Genomic DNA, 19,020 nt, shown 5'->3' with positions numbered 1-19,020 from the left:
AGCAAGCTGCAGAATTTGAGGTACAGTGGTAGAGGTTCAGTGGGAGAATGACATTTACCCATCACTTGAGGGATACCAGTCCTTAGCACAGTTTTTGCCTCTAATGTGGTCATGAGACAGTTCTGTTTTGGAAATGCATTAAGGACTCATGTCATGAATCACCAATACTCGAACAAATCCTAAAGCTGTGGCATAATCATGTTTGAAACACATTGTAAACATGATATGAAGTGCTTAATGAGACTGTTGAAATGAATAACATTCCTCACCAGCTTAAATATTTGCAGGATCGGGGGCTTGTATGGCAGATTGAACTGGTTTTCTCAAATCCTGGCAGCACAAAGAGAAGTTTTAATTTCATCAAAGAAATATGTATCGACATAAAAAATAAGCATATGAAATTCTTTGAAATCCATCTAAATGTATTTTTAAAAACAGTCCAGATTTCTCTACAGATTTAGATAGATGGTTTTTTAAAATACTATAGTTACTTTCCAGGTGAAAAGGAAATCTACATATCATCAAACTCAAACCTACTCTTTTAGCTGTTCAGTTGGGTTTGCAAGTAGTCATCATTCTGCAAATTACACAGATTCCTCATTTTGAGTGCTAAATTAAAAGCCAAGTATGCTTGAAGACTAGCATTTCCATGATTTTATCAATTCTTTCCATATTCCAAATCTGGAACTAGAAGCAACAAATCTGAGAAATGAATCTGAGTTATTACCAGATTTTAAAAATGGAATTGGAAGACAAAACATTAACTTTATAGTCTGGATGTGGGCCAAGCTCTGATCTCTTCTAAAAACCAATCAAAGACAGGAAGTCGAGTACAAAAAATACAGCAATGGCATTTTGAAATCTACATTTTTTTTGGTCTTTATTTTTTCCCTGGTTCCACTGAAATTAAATATTGCATGTGAGAAAATACAGGTCTTAATCCTGCATCAAATGCCTCTGGAGAAATCTTTACAGTCAGAAGAAGTCTTTTATGAGATAGAAAATGTTCTTTTTTAAATCCTACATGATAATTAGATGTTTATTGTTTTCCCTTTGTGCTATTTTATCACCTTATAATATTTGATCTTCACTGCATTATGATAAAGGAACCACACTCTATCTCAAAGATCATAAGCACAGACACCTTAAAGAAGATGAGTTGTAGTGCCTTGAAACAGGTTGTTCACTCTCCAACTGTAAGAAAGTGTTGGTAACTACCAACAAGTCCCCAGTTCTGTTTTACAATCTGACTAATCAGGACTTTTCCTCCAAAACGATCAACTTCTCTCCTTTCTCTTTTGTGATGTCAGATCATCACACATCCCCCAGCTTTTCCATAATGGTCAAAATGTGCATTTCTAATGTGAAGAACAAGTGAGATGATTAATCACCGTCATCTTTCCCAGACTTTTGTGCAGATCAGGAAGAAGCTGTCTGTGTAGAACTGAGTTATGATTTCATTTCCTTTGCTGGTCACCTTTAAGGGGTTTTTTTCACTGTTAATTTAGCTTTCTTAAGAGCAACGCTTTGTCTTTGATTACACTGTTCATCAGATTTGTGAATTTTAAGTGTTCATACCAGTGATTAGCATATCTGGCACAACATGCTCGCAGCCGTTTTCTCCTCTCTTTCATCAGTAAGACATTAGCAGTAGGAATCTTGAGGCACAGTGTAGCTCATGTCATTTATGTACTACTTTAGGTACTAATTATCTGATGGATAGGTCCTACACCCACTACCCAGGCAATGAAGGCACTGTCCATCTGCACTCAGGGCAGGTGGGCTCCTCAGCTGCCCACAAAGCTGCTGGGTTGGCTCTGGGCATCGTCCCCAGGAGCCGCAGCAGAACTATGTACAGCCTGGGAATGGTAGATAGTGAGGCTCCTCTCCTCCTGGAATTGGTCCATAGTCAACCATCACCTCATCCTTGGGCAGAATTGTGCAAGGAGGGTCCACCTTGCAGGCAGGATTGCCTGCAACCCTCCAACCTGTCTTCACCCACCTCATTAAGCTCTGCAGAACTTCCCCAGACAGAGCTATAGGAAAAGTGTGGTTACCTCACATTTTCAAGAAGACAGTATTTGCCTTTCCTTGTCAGAAGGCACCTTCTTCATCTCTGTGCTTTGATAGCACAGCAAGCTCCTGACTGAACTATACTCAATAAAATCATGCTTTTGACTTGTATGTAAGTCTACTTTCTCCATCCAACAGCTGAGGAAACTGAAGTTAAAAGGTTAAAAAGAAAACAGGATTAAAACCCAGAGGTGAAATGCTTCCATTAACTTCAGAAATTCATCCCTGTACATTAGCTGCAAACTTGTCACTTCCCTCCTGGCTTTTAGCAGAGTTTAGGTGAGGTCACTGGAAGAATATTAATATTCTCCTTTATATCACTGGAAAGACTATTAAAGGGTAATAATGAAACAGTGCTGCTTTGCTTTCCCTCTGGGTTACAGAGGGGGAAAGATGGTACATTGATATTAAAAGAAAGGATAAATGTGATACAAATATAATTTCCAGTGAGAGACTGCTCTGAGATTGTGCCAGAGGCTGGGCTGTCATTATAAAACCTCCAGCACAAGGTTCAAATCCTTTGTAATGTCACCAGGAGCTGAAATCAGAGTTACCGCCTTATTCAGAGTTTTGGGATATTTTTTTTCTTCTACTGTGAAAAATGGATTCAGGTGCAAATTTTCATTGGATGTTACTTTATTTCAGAGCCAGGCTATTAATTTTCCTCCAGTTCTGGCTGCTACTTTAATTTTTTTATCAACTGTTTTGTTAGTCTAATTTCACTTTTTCTTTTTTGCCTTTGTGCCATGGAAGAGCCATATATAATTTTATGCAGGAGCTCCAGCATACGCTTTGCAAGGCAGTAGGGTGCTGCATGAGCAGTTTAAAACATAAATAAGCACACTGCTGTGAGCTCAGCTCTACAGCTTTTATGAGGTTATCAAACTATAAATAAATGCTGTCCTCGATTCTCAGTTACATTGCAGCCTCTTTGAACTGCCCCAGCACAAAGGCACTGTAAACCAGATGGAAGTATCTCATCAGGAATTTCCCCCAACCTCTGGAAAAAAAAAGCTACCTAGTAATTAGAGACATTATTTTGTCTGTATTTTTGGCTGGGACAAAGGTTTTTCTTGTATTTTCCCAAGGAATCTCCTCTTTCCGTGCCGTGGTGGGAGGGTGGGAGCTGCAGGACCTGGCCCGGCAGAGGTCACAGCACCCAGTGTGGGGGGCACCTCCTGCATCCTCCTCTTCCTCCTCTGCTTTTTTTTTCTTTTTTGTTTTTCTTTGCCCTAATGAGGCTGCCCTGCCTTCAGCCTGCCTCCCTTCAGGTGCTGAAAGGATCAGAGTTCAGTCACATCAAAGAACCGGTGCCTCTGCCTATGAATTATTTGTGCTTCCTTTGTTATCAGTAAGCTGAGAAGCAAATCTGTTAATTGTATGCATTATGACATTTGGCTGACAGCCACAGCAAGGCAGAAATCAGTACCCAGATGATAATAATGTTATAATCTCGGGGTTTAATTATAAAAGCCGTGCTGGCATTTAAGATCAAGATTTTAAACCGTGCAAAAGATCCCGCAGTGCTCTAAAAGGGCAAATAATAATGCTAATCTTGATACAAGGAAAAATATAATAAGAATAAGATATAAAAAGGAAGCTTGGGGGAATTATAGATGTTCCTGTATCTATAGGATAACAGGAATTATTCTCTTAATTCTGATACCTCGAAAGATGCCAGAAGAAATTATTATGTGATTGAATTATAAGGATTTAGAGGGTAACAAGGTGATAAAAGCAGTTATAACACCTATTTATCAAGAACAAATTGTGTCAATCCAATCTAATTTTCTTCATTTTTTTCAGGAATAATAAGGGATAAATTAGATACTTTATCTTGAGTTACTGATATGGTCCTATGTGATAATATTGCAAACAAATTGTGATGAAATCAACAGACTAAATCAACATCAATTAGACACCCAACTGGCTGAAAAAGCAGATTCAAAGAATAGTTATTGGTGGTCAGACTGGGAAGAATCTCTAGCCTGTGGTTGGAGATCTGTGCTGAAAAGGTCACTCACAGTTTCAGGGAACACTTACTTTCATGCTTTGATTCAGATATTATTTCTTGAATCAATTTCATCCATTCTGTCCAGAAAAAATACACAGGCCTGTGGCAGAGCATTAAGTGAGAGGATTCTTTTTAAGAAATTTATGTTTATATGAACATACAGGTAAGTGTCTCTTAAAAATGGTTCTCTGTGACAATTAGACATGTAGTGCTTGGACGTGTTTCAAGTATCACCATAGCTACGAGCAGCCTCAGTACCTTTCCTGAAGTTTTGCATATTCTTCCAGCTGCCACTTACTTGGGGATTTAGGATTATCAGACTTCCAAAGGCATCTAATTAAGTTAGAAGTCCAGCTCCTACTTAAGCTCACTGTGCAATTTAGGGACTGAAGTGTCTGTATCACTTTTAAATGCAAAACTTCAGCCTTAAGTAGTTTAGGCAGTCTTAAAGGGTTTGCCAGATGATGGAATCTCCTTCCATAAAAGCCAGAGAAAGAACACTCTTTGCTCAGCCCTCTCAGTCTCCCAGGATCAGCCCCATAGCAAGGTACAGTTCCAGTGGTCTGAACTGATTTATTGCTGCCAGGGAAGGAGGAATTTTGAGGGTTTGAAGCTGTGAACAAATCAATTTATGTCATTGACCTACATAAGATAAAAGTTTAAATATCCTTCTGAGAGAGACTTTAACTATTTTTCTCCCTCCATCCCTGTGGCACCTTGTTTATTTTCACGTGCCATCTCATACTGAGGAGCCAGGGTCAAGGCAGTCTGAGGTCTCACAATATCCAAGCATGGCCAGGTCCTACTGGGATGTGCTGCTAGGCAGGCTCATGGGAGCTTTCTTAGCCAGGACCAGGCTGCAAGTGATGTAAAAGGAGACTTTTGGTGCAGAAAGACAGGCTGCTGACCTACAGGCTGCTCCTGTAGATGTAGGCTCCTGTAGCTATGGCAGTGTTGTGTTCCCCTGTGTGCATCCCACTGTCAGCAGAGCCTGCAGTTGTCTCCACTCAGACCGCTACAGACACAGCCTGGCCTTCCTGCAGCAGCTTCATTTATTTTCTTTCTCATTTCATTGCTCTTAATTTAAAATAACAATAAAATGGGACTCAACAAGACTCTCTGGGCTAGGAGAAACTTGGCACCTAACAGGGAGAATTTTGAAGCAGTCTGCAAAGCTCTAGAAACTGTGTTTGGGAGCATGATTGACCATTGGAGACCTGAAGATGCTTTGATCAGTTTTCAAAGCCTTTGGGTAGTTTCTGATTCCGGGAAGATTTGACAGTTTGAGCTCCGTTTACTGCCAAGACAGGGGCCTAGATGTGGGATTGGATTAATATTGATCATATCTCAGCAAATACCAGGCTCTTTTTTTTTTAAACTGTTATAGATTCATGAAAAAAATCAAAGCAGCTGGAAATGAAAGACCCTGTGGACCATCTTTTCAAATATGCCTTCACCTGACCTTAATTTTACTCTGATTCAAAGCTCAGTGAAGTCAGTCAAAAGAATCCCATGGTTTAAGTAGAAAATGGATGTAGCTCTGTTCACAAACAAATACCTATAAACAAAGCCCAGTCTGAGCCAATTATGTGCACTAATTGCATGAGAACAATAGAAGCTGAAGATGTACATACAGAGCCCATTTCTTTTATAGTTCACATATGCAGATCATTTTTCTTACAAATAAAAACTAATTGAAATCATAAAGTGCTCATTCAGAGAAGGAGGATGCACAAGTTTTTTACAATGACAGATGCCAGCAGAAGGAAAATGTATTTCTAAAATGCATTTCAGTAGCTCTTTAAGTAGCCTGGCAAAGGTCTTAGAGGTTTCTCTTTCTGCATTTCTCTAAATATACTGGAGAGTTTAGGAAAGGCCCACTTTCTGAAACAGTTATATCATACAGTGTAAATTGCACTGTATCATAATTAAAAGAAACATAATTTATTAAGTTGGTGCAAACTAGGCTCTATTTGCATTTTTACAACAGAAAATATTGTGAACTCCTATTGCTAATATTTATATAACTCTGGAGCATGCATCCCTCTGGTGAGCAAATGCTAATATGTAAAAACCTTAATATCCTCATCACTCAGCAGCAAAATTAGAATAAAGGGCAGATTGTAAATCCTTATAACTTGACATCAGCATTCCATTAATTATTGTTTGAATCCAGACTTCCCCTTAAATTTCTCAAGTTTCAATTTCAATCTCTATCAAGCAAATATCTGGGTATGTCCATATCCACAGAAACAAAAATTCAGAGCTACCCATGGCAACAATACAGCACCACCTCCAAAATGGCCCCTGCACTAACACACATATTTGATACCTTCTAAATCTGCAATCCCCACTGAACCCTTATATTGGAAATGTTCAGCCCCTTGACAGCAGGGATCAGTGCCAGGCACACAGAGACACCCTGATGGGAGAAGCAAGAGTTTCTCCAAGCTTCCTTTCTGGAAGCAAGTCCAGATGTTTGCAAGTTTGTGGAGCATGCAAAGCTTCCCACCATGTACAGACCTCAGGCACTGACATTTCTGCGTCCACAGGCTGACCCTGTTTCCACACTGCTGGAAAACCCCATATAGCTGCAAACAGACCCCAAGTTTGATATTGTTCAGTGGTTCCTGTCCTAACTTCATTATTAATCTCTTACACTTCCTCTACAAACTGGACAGCAGGACCTGTAAGGAACTGAGAGAGCCTCAATTTTGGCACCAAGACTGTGTCCTACAGCCTCCTCCCCATGTCACTGCCTTGCAGCTGGCCCTGCGTCGCTGCATTTAGGCTCCCTCTCCAGGATCTTTAAGGGTTCCCCAAGACATACGTTCAAGTGTCCCTGCCTACAAGTTTCCCATGCAACCAGCAACCTAAAGCAGCCTGGCCCTGGTGATTTCACATTGCCCATCTGTCCCAGCACTAAACTCCCTTCCTTTTCCTGTTCCGAGTGGTGAAAGGATTCAAATGTACCTTTCCGACGCTGGGAGCGGCAGGTGTCCGTGAGAGTGGGTGGGAGAGGAAACAGAGCTCTGACACAGCAGCACAGAGCTTCTGGTGAGCAGTGAGGTGCCAGGGCTATAAATAGCCCATGCTGGGCTCCTGGCTGGGATGAGAAGCTGCTCCAATGTCAGGCACAGGGACACATTAGGACACAGCCGACTGGCACCAGTGCCGCTCTCCTTCCCCCTCTCTGTGTGCTGCCTGCCCTGCAGCCTGCTAGGGCTGAGGAACAGCAGATTCCTCTTTGGGATGGCATGGCCACAGCTTGTGTTGGTGGCCCACCTCAGGAATTACGTCTCCCCGCAGACCTTGCCACAGAACTGGGCACATCTCCATGTGGCAGCTGTTCCTGGGTGGCTGGAGCAGTTCCAGCGTCTGCGATGCTCAGACTGACTCCCACCCAACTCTGAGGTCTGGGTACCAAACCAGAAGAGATGCTGTTGCTCACTGACGCCATCCAAGTCACTCTCAAAGCCAAGGCCACTGTCAGTCTCCACAGCTGACAGAAATTTTCCCAAACTGTTTCTCTTCTAGCCCTATTGCTCAATCACTAAGAGCAGAAGTTGTACATAAAAGGATTGCCAGCCAAGTGTTATCTGTATATTTTAAGGCCTGACTATCTTCTTGTTTCTGCTGGTGTAAATCAGAAACAGATCTACTAAATTGGTCCAGAATAGTGGGGCCACACTGATTTACATCAGCTGCAGATCTTGTACTCTGGAAATTAAAGGGGAACAGAGAGGACCATAATACACTATTTATATCTCCATATGTTTAAGCAAAGATGGAAAAAAGATTAAGCAAAATTCATGGTTATAAAATTGATTAATGTTGAGCCTATACTTTTAGTTGAGAAAGATATTAAGGGGTTTTCAGAATGTTCTTTTTTAAATTGCATTAATTTATTTATTCACCGTACTAATTGGTTGATTGATCATAATAGCTTCTGAGAAAATTGAAAATGAAATGTATTTCCTTCTCTAGATTTTTAGTCTGATGGTTTTATTACAGAGTTTTTCCAAAGGCCATAGAGGAAGTGTACAGAAACATTCAACTGTTAATAGCAGTTTGTTGGTTTTAGAGGGAAAATTAAAGTACATAATTTTAAAAGCATATTTCATACCATTTGTGAACAAAACTAGGAAAAAGATCAAAGTGATTAAAGTTTACTCATGTCAGAAAATTCAGTAGATCAGATTACAAAGATATATATTGTCTGAACTCCCATATTGTTCTTATTAAAAGTTCAGTTTATCTTAGAAATAAAAATAGCCAATCTGATATCACAGCTTTCACAGAAGCCAAGATGGAACAGTGAGCTGATGAAATACCACAGCTGTGATAAAAATGGACCATATCCCCTAAATTGCCCTGTTCTCCTCTGACTTGGAACAATTTATAATATGGTGCTGGTTAACATGGAATGTTTATGTAATGAATTTTATTTATATGAACCCACTCCACTACCATAATAATAATCATGTTTCCCTTATGGTGCATTTCTTCAGGTTATTTCTATAATGAGCCTGTTTCATAAAAATACTAATGCTTTTAAGGCAAATTTCCTTTTATTGCTCATGAAATTCTGAATATTTCTCTTGCACATCACTGAATTAAGTGGGACACCCCATCTTGCAGTGGGGCAACCAGCTGGGAAGCTCTCAGCAGCACTTTATGATGATATGAATGGAATGTGTGCCACCCATATTTTTGCTGAATTAAAAACTCTCTCTGCTTTAAGCCAGGCCTGTTTTCACCCTCATGTCATTAAGTCATAATCCTTTTGTTCTGATATCATTATCTGTTGCCATGGTGATTTTAATTATAAAAATGAATGGCTGAGAAGTGGGCAAAGACAAAAGTTTTCCCTGAACTTTGTTAAGTTAATGGCAAAAGGAAGAGTATCTGTGGTAATTCAACAAATGTGTGATCTTTTTACACAATGTATTTTAAAACAGTGAAAAGGAGTAGGCACCAGAAACAGAAAAGGTTCATTTGATGTGAATATGTCAGTGTTTAGGAAATATATGTTGAATTCAATGTTTTAGAACAATGTTTTCATGACACCAGTACATTGTGGCGCTGCATTAACAAATATTCCCTTCTAAATCTCAACTTCTAGCAATTCACCTACTGGGAAAATAGCCCTTTTTTTAGGAAAACGTTTAACCAGTTTCCAAGAGCATGTTTATACCAGTACAGACTTTGGGAACAGCTACACTACAGTCACACTTCATCCAAAAGCAGGACAGCTGTTCTGATGGGTGGGTGCACACAAACTGTCCGTGGGTGAGGCTCTGCTGTGGTTTGCCATGAGCAGGACCATGAGCCACAATCAGTTATAGCTGAACTTTAGAAGAGACCTACATCAGCTCAGTTAAACTCTGACTGGCATCAGGATGTGGTTTTTCTTTGCTGTCACTGAAACATCGCAACCAAGGTGCTGAACTGAACTCATGTCCTCTGTCACTCTTGCCATCGTCCAGAGCCTCATCCTCCACTGAAAAATACACTGTGTTACATGGTTGCATCATTAAGTGGTGACACATCATCATAGCTCAGAAGAGATCCTGTGAACCCAGGTGTCTTCCCAGTGTGGCTACTGCTCTTCACATCTCCCATCTCAGCAGCTCCTCGAAGCTCCTCAGCCTCTTTTCCTGGAGAGTGAGACAACCTCTGATTTGGCGACTGGTACCTCACATTTGCTTTGCTTCCCACATGAGTAGTTCTGGCATGTTCATTCATCCACTTGGCACCAGCCATGCATGGAAGTGACTCCAGACTGGCTGCAGCAGGGATGGCACCGGCACCACTCACTGCCACAGCTGCTCCCTCCTCCCAGCACGTCCTGTGTGGGCAGCTTTGGCATCCTCCTGTCTGGGCAGAGAGCTGGAGTGCCTTCAGGCCCTGATGGTGGGGTTGGACCACATTACTCTGGGCACTCTACAAATGGCGATTCTTCTATTTGTATTATGTCAGGAGCAGTAATGATGTTTTGGTTATCAATACAGTGCCAGTTTGGATACATAGGGAGAGAAAAAAAGCAGAAACACAGAGATTTCCAGTTTAATCCCGTTATCTATTCTGTCAGTCCAGGGACAACATTGATTTTATTTTTTTCTTTTCTTAGGGTAAGTGTTGACCTTTAAAGCAGACCAAGGGCAATCTCGAGCTTGCCTGTGACCACCGGTCTGGGGGGCAGCACCCTGCAGCCCCTCTGAATTGAAATCTCTTTCTGGCTCTGTCAACTGATTCCCAGGTTGCCTGACAGATAATGTGGCATGGCAGCCACCCGCTGCTTTTTCATTTAAATAAATGAGAAAGTTGTGGTTAAATTAACACTCCAGTGGAGGTAATAAGGACCGACTCAGCAGCTGCCATGATGTATGCAAATTGCAGTTTCACACATTAGGGGATAGATGTTGCTTAATTTGTAGGTCTTTCTGTCTTTTAAATGAAATAGTCTCCATCAAGTTCAGGCAATCTTAAAAAAAAAAAAAAAAAGGCAAAAGAAACCCCCTGAAGTCAACTTACTCACAAGTGCTTCTAATTGCACCTACAGTCTTTCTTCTGGGGGTTCCCTCCTGAGCCCTGACAAGCATTTATTGCTGAGTTACACTGCACTGCTTTTAGGCAAAATATCTGTTGATTTCCAAAGAACAGAGAGCCAGATTAGAGAGGTACTGCCAACCCTTCGGTATAAACAGAAACCTGATTTTATTTGCAGTGGTGCCACAATCCAGAGGCTCAACATCCATCAGGGTTTTTTCCTCTGGAAATGAAACTGTAATAGAGCAAAGGAAGAGCTGTGATAGCTGCCAGTTAATCAGACAGCAGGAACGGGCTGATAGGAGAGTACCTTTTCTCCTTTTAGCTCAGTAGAGATGGGAATGGAGATGCAAAGAAGCATGTAACTGGATGGGGTTTGTGGAAAGGTTGTTCTGTGCATTAGTTTTAGTCCTCTTTAATCTCTGTAAGAAAATTATGGATAGAACTGTGTTAGGCTCAAAAGATTTCTAAATGGACACCAACACTGAAACTCAGAAAGGGAAGTGCATACTCAGAATAGCAGAACTTGGGGCTATTATGGCCACAGACAGTAGGAATAATTAATGTTTTCCATGGTATGTTCTGTGAGAAGAAGCAAAATATTAAAACATTCTAAATCAAATTTCAGCTGGCTCAAAATGCTGAGGCCACAGATATAAGGCTAAAAAATTACTTGAAACTCAAAACTCACTAGGTATTTTCCAGGTTTTATTCAGAAAGGCAGAGGTTTTCTTCTAAAATAGTTCCTTGTCACATGATTTGAGGATTTGCCTATCTTTTTTGCTCTCCTGACTTAGACAGTCAGTTCTGTCTAAGCTATTGCCACAGGGGAGAAGATGCTCTTTCCTCTGCCCTGGTCACCAATTTCTCCATGCTCAATTTCTGTTCCAGGATGTCATCTTAGCCTTCACTTAATACTTTTCCCAACCTAGGGATACCTTAGTGACCCTTGGCATTCCATTAGCAAAGAAATAACAGGAACTTGTCTTGTCTAGTCAAGACAAGTCAACACATTTGACTGCATGTGTTGAAACAAATTCTCACATGAAAATGCAAGATAAAAGCCACAATGAATTTGTGGACAAGAAACACTCAGACTATAACCAAAACACAGCGTCTGTGAGGGCTTCCCAATTCCCAGAAGTGAATGCATACTCAGGCTGGTTTCCAGCTCCCTTCTGCAGGCAGAGCTGGCATACACCTTCTCCACACTGCTCTTATTCCTTCTTGAGGAAAGGAAACCTGGGCACTCAGGTGGGATGAGAGCTGCAGCCTGCCCTGAACTGAGCTGGTGGAGATAGGGATTGAGGGGAAAGTCCCAAGTGCCTCCATCCTGTTGTTCAGACTTCAGGACACCAACAAAGACCCTAATTCTGGCTGCTCTGACTTTATCTGCCATTCAGTACAAGCCCCTGTCACTCTCTTTGGTCTTTGTCTCTCATCACTAAACCGGGATGTAGATGATTTCCTATCAGTCCGAGAGATTAATTAGCATTTACTAAGCTGCAGGGTCCACTTGCCAATTGTGCAAATACATGTTTGTATATTCCAATAAATTCTGCATTTCTGCAGCCCCCCAACCTGTCATACAACTGAACCACAAAAAAAAAAAAAAGGCATTTAAACCCCCTTTCTTACACAGTGGTTATGGTGAATGATTTATCAAATATGAAATAAATTATGCATTGTTTTTTTGACAAATAGAGGCAATGACTCAGAGACATAGACTGCTCCCATCATGGGCATGAGGCATCTGTCCTTAGAGTGGTATGAAGACAACACACTCTTGTCCCTTCCAACCTGATCCCTTTTGTGATTCTATGAAGATGATGCTGGTTCATACATGTCCACTCCTGAGCACTTAGATGGAGGTGGTTCCTGTCTCCCATTCCCATGCTGCCCCAAAGGTGACTGGGATTTGTAATGTGGTGCTGGAGCTCCAAGCCACATGGTGAAACTCTGTCCCAGAGGCACACAGCCAGCCTGAACTGTCTGCCCAACCATGGGTGTCACAGCGACAGGGAGACAGATGGTCACAGCAGGAGTGCAAAGGAAGGACCACCAGCAGGGCCTTATCCTCACAGAGCTCAGTAAATGGTGCACATCCTGACTCGGGCTGGGCACCAGATATCCTCCTTCACCCCATGATCGGAGTTATCAGGCTGCAGCTTTGTGAGTTCACCTGCAAGGGATCTCATGAATTAGGAGGTAAAAACTTGGAAAGATCTCCAGTACTGTCTCCCTTTTAACTGCCCACCTACAGTTGCCCATAAACATGCAGCTGATTTTGCTCAAACCTTGCATCTGAGCATAGTGGTTTATCCTAGAGCAGCAGTATATCATAGAAAATAAATAGGAATTAGGATCCTTCAGAAAAAGTAAAATTTCTTCTACTTTTCTTCACAAAAAAAGGATGAAGAAATGTAGCATCTTCCAAGTTACATCCCATGTGGCAGTCTTCCAAACCTCTTTCCATATGTTCCTAAGTGTTGAAAGCCCAAATGTTCCCTATCTTGCTGCCAAATTCCCTGGCTCAATCCAAATGGCTCTTACAATACAGTTGGGTATTGTCTAGTGAAAAAAAATCCCCTCAGATAGATTGATAATTAAAAATATATTTGATCATCAGATAGATATGAATGGCCAAGGGGTGCTGCGCTGAATGAATCATTCATGCTCACATATTTCAAAGCAGAAGGATATCTTTCTAATCTTACTGGAGTTGCCCCAGAAATCCTTGATTGTTACAGAACATATTGCTGAAGAGATTTGAAACTGGGGGCAGAGGCAGAGGCAGACGAGCCCCAGCAGAGCTGCAGTGCCAGGGTGCAGTCTGGGGTGTGTGTCTGGACTGGGTGCAGAGGGAGGTGTTGGACTCAGGCAGACATCATTGTTTTGGTTTCACTCCTGTCTCATTTCAGACTGAGCCCCACAGAATTAAAGGCTAGGAATTTATCCTTGTTTTAAACCAAAGCATAGCTGCTGCTGTAGTCCCATCCCTTGCTGGTTTTGAGGTGCTGGGCACAGGTGTTGGGGTGGAACTGAGGACGCACACATTGTTTAGCATGTCTCGCACACATTTCACAGCTCAGGAGGGAAAGAAATGTTCGTGGTCTCTGGCTCAGGTGCTGAATGTTGCACCTTCTCCTCTACTCAAAACCTCCCAAGGTCTAGGAATGATGGAGCTTCATGCAGATATCTCCATCCATGAGCTGAGTCTTTGCTCTTGTGTCTGAAAGCGTAGCATCTCCAAACCTTAGTTTCCATTTAAAAACTTACTGTAACTCCAGAGGAGAATCAGTGATCTACTGGGAAAAGTCAATAAGTAAAAAAAAAACAACACATGCTGATATCAAAGCATAGTACTGTGGACTGGAAGATTCCTGTGTGCAGGAGTTCAGGAATCCCCTCCGACAGGTCTGTAACAGGAATATGAACTGACATTACAAGCCCAGAGCAACTGCAGATGCCAGTGACTCCAAAGCACAAACAAAACCACAGGTACCTTTGCTGCATGAGAGTCAATGACTGTAGCCAAGATATAATGGATAACTCGTGCTGGAGGAAACAGGATGAGGGTTGGGGGGTGAACTCCAGGATACTGTAACTTTTGATGTTATTAACAGTACATGCTGCTAATTGACAATAAGATCAAATGAAGGGTGTTAATGGCCTTGGGGCTTGAAGCCATTCGTCTCTAAAGCCCATGAGGTTCTGGTAACAATCCCTTGTTGTCCTGAGATATAACATTGTCATCTTTTATAGGAAATACTTTGACTAGGGAAGCTTTGTCCCCTTTTTCACTGCAATGCTCATTTGATTTCTCCTTTCTCTGTACCTCTGGGTTAATTATCACATGCATTAATTCAGCCTAGGAGGAAAACCAGTGAGTGTGTTTTCCTGCACTAGAAAGTATAAAGTAATTGTAGCAGACACTGTAAAAATTAAATAACCGAGAGGGAACAATTATGAACCAGATGCAAACAATAATGACTGTGGTGCTTAGTACAGAATAAGTCATGTGTGAATTCATGGTATTAGGGCACAACACTGAGCACAACTGGACCTTAACTCTGTTGGCCACTTGGTGCTACCAAGTAAAAGAACACTCCTAGGAGCCAGCAGTGTATCTGGGATAAGGTTTCTGCAAGACATGGAGGTACTGCCTAGCATCTGTAACAGGAAGGCAGAGTATCTGCTACAATCCTCTTGCTTTTCCATACCATAATGTTTATTTTTTCTCCAATGTGCATTTCACACAAGGGATATTCTTTATTTTCCCTGGTACTATTCCTGCTTTATATCAGTGTGAGCAAGAGCAGGATCAGGCCTCCAGTTAAATAACTAATGCAGCTGTTTTGCTGAAGCAGCTTCCTGGCTGGGAAATGAATCCAGTCAGCTGTGGATAACAAACCCCAGTAATAGCGATTTCAAAGATTTCATACATTAATTTTTTTCTTAATATTTGCAGAGTTACTTTTCTTACAAAATCTGTTAGGCAGATGTTAGGAAGCAATTACTGTACATGAATCAGAAAGAAAATGAACATCTTACAATGAACACGTGTGAGTGGACTCAGTAAAGAAACTGATGATAGATGAGAGAAAAATCTAAAATATATCTCAGTGAAATCTGCCAGAATTTCCCTCAGGGTTATAAGGAAGAAACAGCACAAAGCAATGTCTTCTCATGAGCCATGTGTTCATTGTCTTTCCAAAACAAGCAGCCCACTGCCTTTTCTATCAACGGCAGAACCATACTCACCATTCACGGAGAGAAGTTGGCCCTGGCCAGCCAGGGAGAGTTCCCATCAACATCTAACAGCCTTTCAGACAATTGCATCAGTGACCAGTGTGGTGGACAGAACTAAGACACCGCAGAACTAAAACATTCTCAGATATCACAAAGTATCCTTAGAACATGGAGCCCATAGATATGACTGATAGGACTGATCATATCCGTTAAACTCTTGTCTGCATGTACGGAATGATTGTAATTTTTATATATAAATACAAAAAATCTTCAAATGATGGTGGCAGGAATAATAACACCAGGAGAATTGGGTAGAAAGCAAAATTGTAGGGAAAACATTGCCCTGAAGAATGCAGTTATCCAAGCTGTAGTTTTGTTCAGGACACAATATTCCCTACATTTGCAAATCTGAGTAACCTTCAATGGCTGAAAAAGTTACTGCTTCCATTGTACACAGTACTTTAATAGATAGATTTTGAGATGAAATGGGAATTAGTAATGGTATAATTGGGTAAACAAAATTAGGAGCATTAAGAATGGATTCTGCCCTCAGCTTGCCTCCAGCATTGAGTCCTACTTTTCTCTGCCCTGATTTCTCCTAAGCAACAAAAAACCCCCAAACCTTCCTTTCTCAAGTACTTTGAAATCTCAGGTTCAAGGTACTAAATTACAGTTAAGTAAAATATCTCCATAACTATTAATAAAAATACTGTGTGTCTTTTTCCATCACTAGCAGTCAGTGCACTTCATAGTTGAGGTTTGTATAATTCCCTTTACATCACAGTGTGGCTGGAACAACTGAGGTCAAGTACAGAAATGATTCACCTGTACTGTGAAAGCTGCCTTAAGATGCCTTTTAGGGGTGAAAAGCAGACCTCTGGATCGTGCTTATTGTCACACATAAAATCAATTTCATTCAAAAATTAAATTTCACATCAGTAACTATAGCCTTCTAAATTCCATTCCATCGTTTATAACCTACAAACACTGTAAACAGAAACGCTACAAAAGAAGATTTTAAAATTACAAACCAGCCAGGATGCTTAATATTTCAAGTCTAATTTGCAATATAAAACCTCATTTTGAGAAATGCTATGAAAGCATCGGGGTTGGGTGCATTTTAGAACAGCATTTGTCATAAAAAAGAACTTGAACATTTGGGTTGCCAAAGCAGAAACAAGCACCACAGACACATTTTACCCTTATGGGGATTCATCAAGGTTGTGCAGTGCAGCTGTTGTCTTAGTAAAAGAAAGTATCGGCCCCTGGCTGAAGGAAACAGAAACATAATTATGTTATGATGATCTGGAAAACGTGCAAAGAAAAATTGGAATGCAAAGCGTGATAAATGAGGCTTTGTCAGTCGCAAAGCAGCAAGAAAACCAGGCGGCACAATAATAACTCTTTTCCAGTCAATGCTTCCAGTTTGGCTACCAAAATAAAGCACCACTCTAACCACAGCAGAACAGCAGTAGCTTTTGGCTGTATGATTTAGTCCTACTACGATGACGCTGGGTATGGAGAGTGGATTACACAGTCAGCCTTAGGAATAGAAATGAGAAAAGGAACGGTCAGGCACTCCTCAAAATTGAGACCATAATTCCTGCTGCAGAAAATTTATAAAGTCGTCTTACCGTGATTTTTATGCATATTAAAATTCAAAGCTTAGGACCTTTTCCATTAGGATGCCTTTCAATTATGTTTTCTGCCATCAAAATCGAGGCGACCCACATTTTATGAACAGTACTATGGCCACAGTCATATAATGGTAAAATAGGAAATATCATCCTGTAACCCACTCTTTAATCTGTCTGCCCTCACAGTGACAAGGACAGGATTTCCCTTCTTGTGCTGCAGCAATGTGGTTGTCCGGGGTATAAACCACTGAAGTTTATTCTCTTGATGTGAGTGAATCCAGAGGGAAAATTTGGCTAATTATATACCAGCACAGGAAACTTTTATTTAGAAACCAATACTGGGTCGCAGAGATAAAAAGGAACAAATGTTTAAAGAAAACCTCGAGATAAAGGGGAACATGATTGGGAAAAAAAAAAAAATCAGACTAAGGGGTTTTTGGCAGGGCTGCCGTGCCCACACGCTCTCAGGGCCCAGCAGAGCTGAGGCTGTGCCCTCTAGCGCCGGCCACCTGCAACACTGAGCTGAGATACAACACTGCTGAGCCTCTGCAGTTCCAGACCTCTATAAGAAAACTATTTATTCCCAAGGCAGATCTTTTCTCAAGCAAGAGGGTTGCTAGAATCACTCCATCAACTTCCCTTCCACAGAAAAAAAACTTTAGGGCAGAATTTCCCCTTTCGTTTTGAATTTCCTGCCTTGGGAGGATGCCTTCCATACATTTGATACTAAGAAGGTCTCAGAACTTGTTACTAATAGTCCTCTGGGGTTTTTAATGAAACAAACAAACAAAGAAAAACCCCTAAATGAACGACCAAACAAAATATGTACTGCTTCTGTAATTAAAAACAACCAGCTCTCAAGTTAACATTTATGTTAACTTCTGTACATCAGTTTAAAGGGCTGAAAGCTGTACTTAAATAATGTAATTTTAAGTGTGTATTTTTGGCCCTGTCAAATAAGGAGCACAGGCAAGATACGAATCACTCCACTCATACAGTCACTGTTTGGAACCTGCAGCTTTGCAAGTGATTTCTAATGACAGCATGATTTGCAGAATTTTTATTACCTACAAAAAATTAGGACTATTTTTACCATTAATTATTCTCATTTACATGCTAAAATTACTTTTTACTTGACTGTAGTTTACATGTAGGGGTATTAAACCTCTTGTAGCTTAATCTAATAATTTCATTTGCACAGATCAGGGAAAGTGAAATCACTGATGGGCAACAAATTCAGTGGAAGCCTGCAAACAATTTCTGTGATACTAAGATATGCCTGTGCTTACCCTTCAACCTTTCTCCATTTCCCTTGGCAGTAATTTGTGAGGAGGTCCATGAGATTGCAGAATTGCAGACTAATGCCAAGCTACTTATAATTTCTCCTGATATTGTTAAGATTAAATGCTCAGTAAAATATTGTCCTTTAATATTTTCTTCCTCAATTCGGTTTACCTGACACCAAGCTTGTTTTTTGGTTGTAAGACATTAAAATAGATATTTTATCAGAAAATAAGAGCAGTTCATGTCAGCCCCCACTCCTGCCTCATCCCTATATATGTCTTTTTCAGGAATACCAACAGGCAAGCAAAGGCAGATTACAGAAATAAGTAAAGCTGAATGACTGGACTCTGTCTAGGGATTCATTAAAAAAAAAAACAACCAAAGAGAAGGGCAAATCCAAATTAATGACTCTAAATCGACAGCTTTAGTGGTGTTGGCTTCTTTCCTTCTCACTTGATTTTAATTCTTCCTCTTCATGCTTCATCTCCCATCGTTTCCCACATGTTCTCTTGCTTGCGCTGTCTGTTGCTTTCTCCAGCTGCTCCCTGACTACCGTAACTTCCAGGGTTTTTCTGGTTTTGGAACAGATATTTCCATAACCACATACTTCTTAGATATTTTATTATTCTTTCCTCCTCCCCTGTTATTTTTTCCTCCTTCTTGCCAGCAAAAGTTCACTTTGTGGTCCTGATGAGCAGAATCCCAAAC

The 19,020-nt window shown here is 40.9% G+C and overlaps 2 protein-coding genes across 4 annotated transcripts in view; one reads left to right on the top strand and one right to left on the bottom strand.

Moving 5' to 3' along the window:
- KBTBD12 (kelch repeat and BTB domain containing 12) overlaps nucleotides 1–7,140 on the bottom strand; it is a 41,383-nt gene extending 34,243 nt beyond the window's left edge. Inside the window, exon 1 of one of the 2 annotated variants that reach the window (XM_008925300.3) lies at nucleotides 7,061–7,140. The gene's annotated coding sequence lies outside the window, so the exon portion shown is untranslated. Of the gene's footprint in view, nucleotides 1–4,116; nucleotides 4,217–7,060 lie in introns of those variants that run through there. The other variant, XM_018068464.2, reaches the window with a different exon arrangement.
- MGLL (monoglyceride lipase) overlaps nucleotides 1–19,020 on the top strand; it is a 103,137-nt gene that overhangs the window by 18,904 nt on the left and 65,213 nt on the right. The gene's annotated exons all lie outside the window — the stretch shown is intronic.

The sequence above is a fragment of the Manacus vitellinus genome, unplaced genomic scaffold, assembly GCF_001715985.3.
Source record: "Manacus vitellinus isolate BGI_N305 unplaced genomic scaffold, ASM171598v3 scaffold_14_pilon, whole genome shotgun sequence".
NCBI classification, from domain to species: Eukaryota; Metazoa; Chordata; class Aves; order Passeriformes; family Pipridae; genus Manacus; species Manacus vitellinus.
The sequence above is the reverse complement of the archived record's forward strand: the minus strand, read 5'-3'. Positions and strand labels throughout refer to the sequence as shown.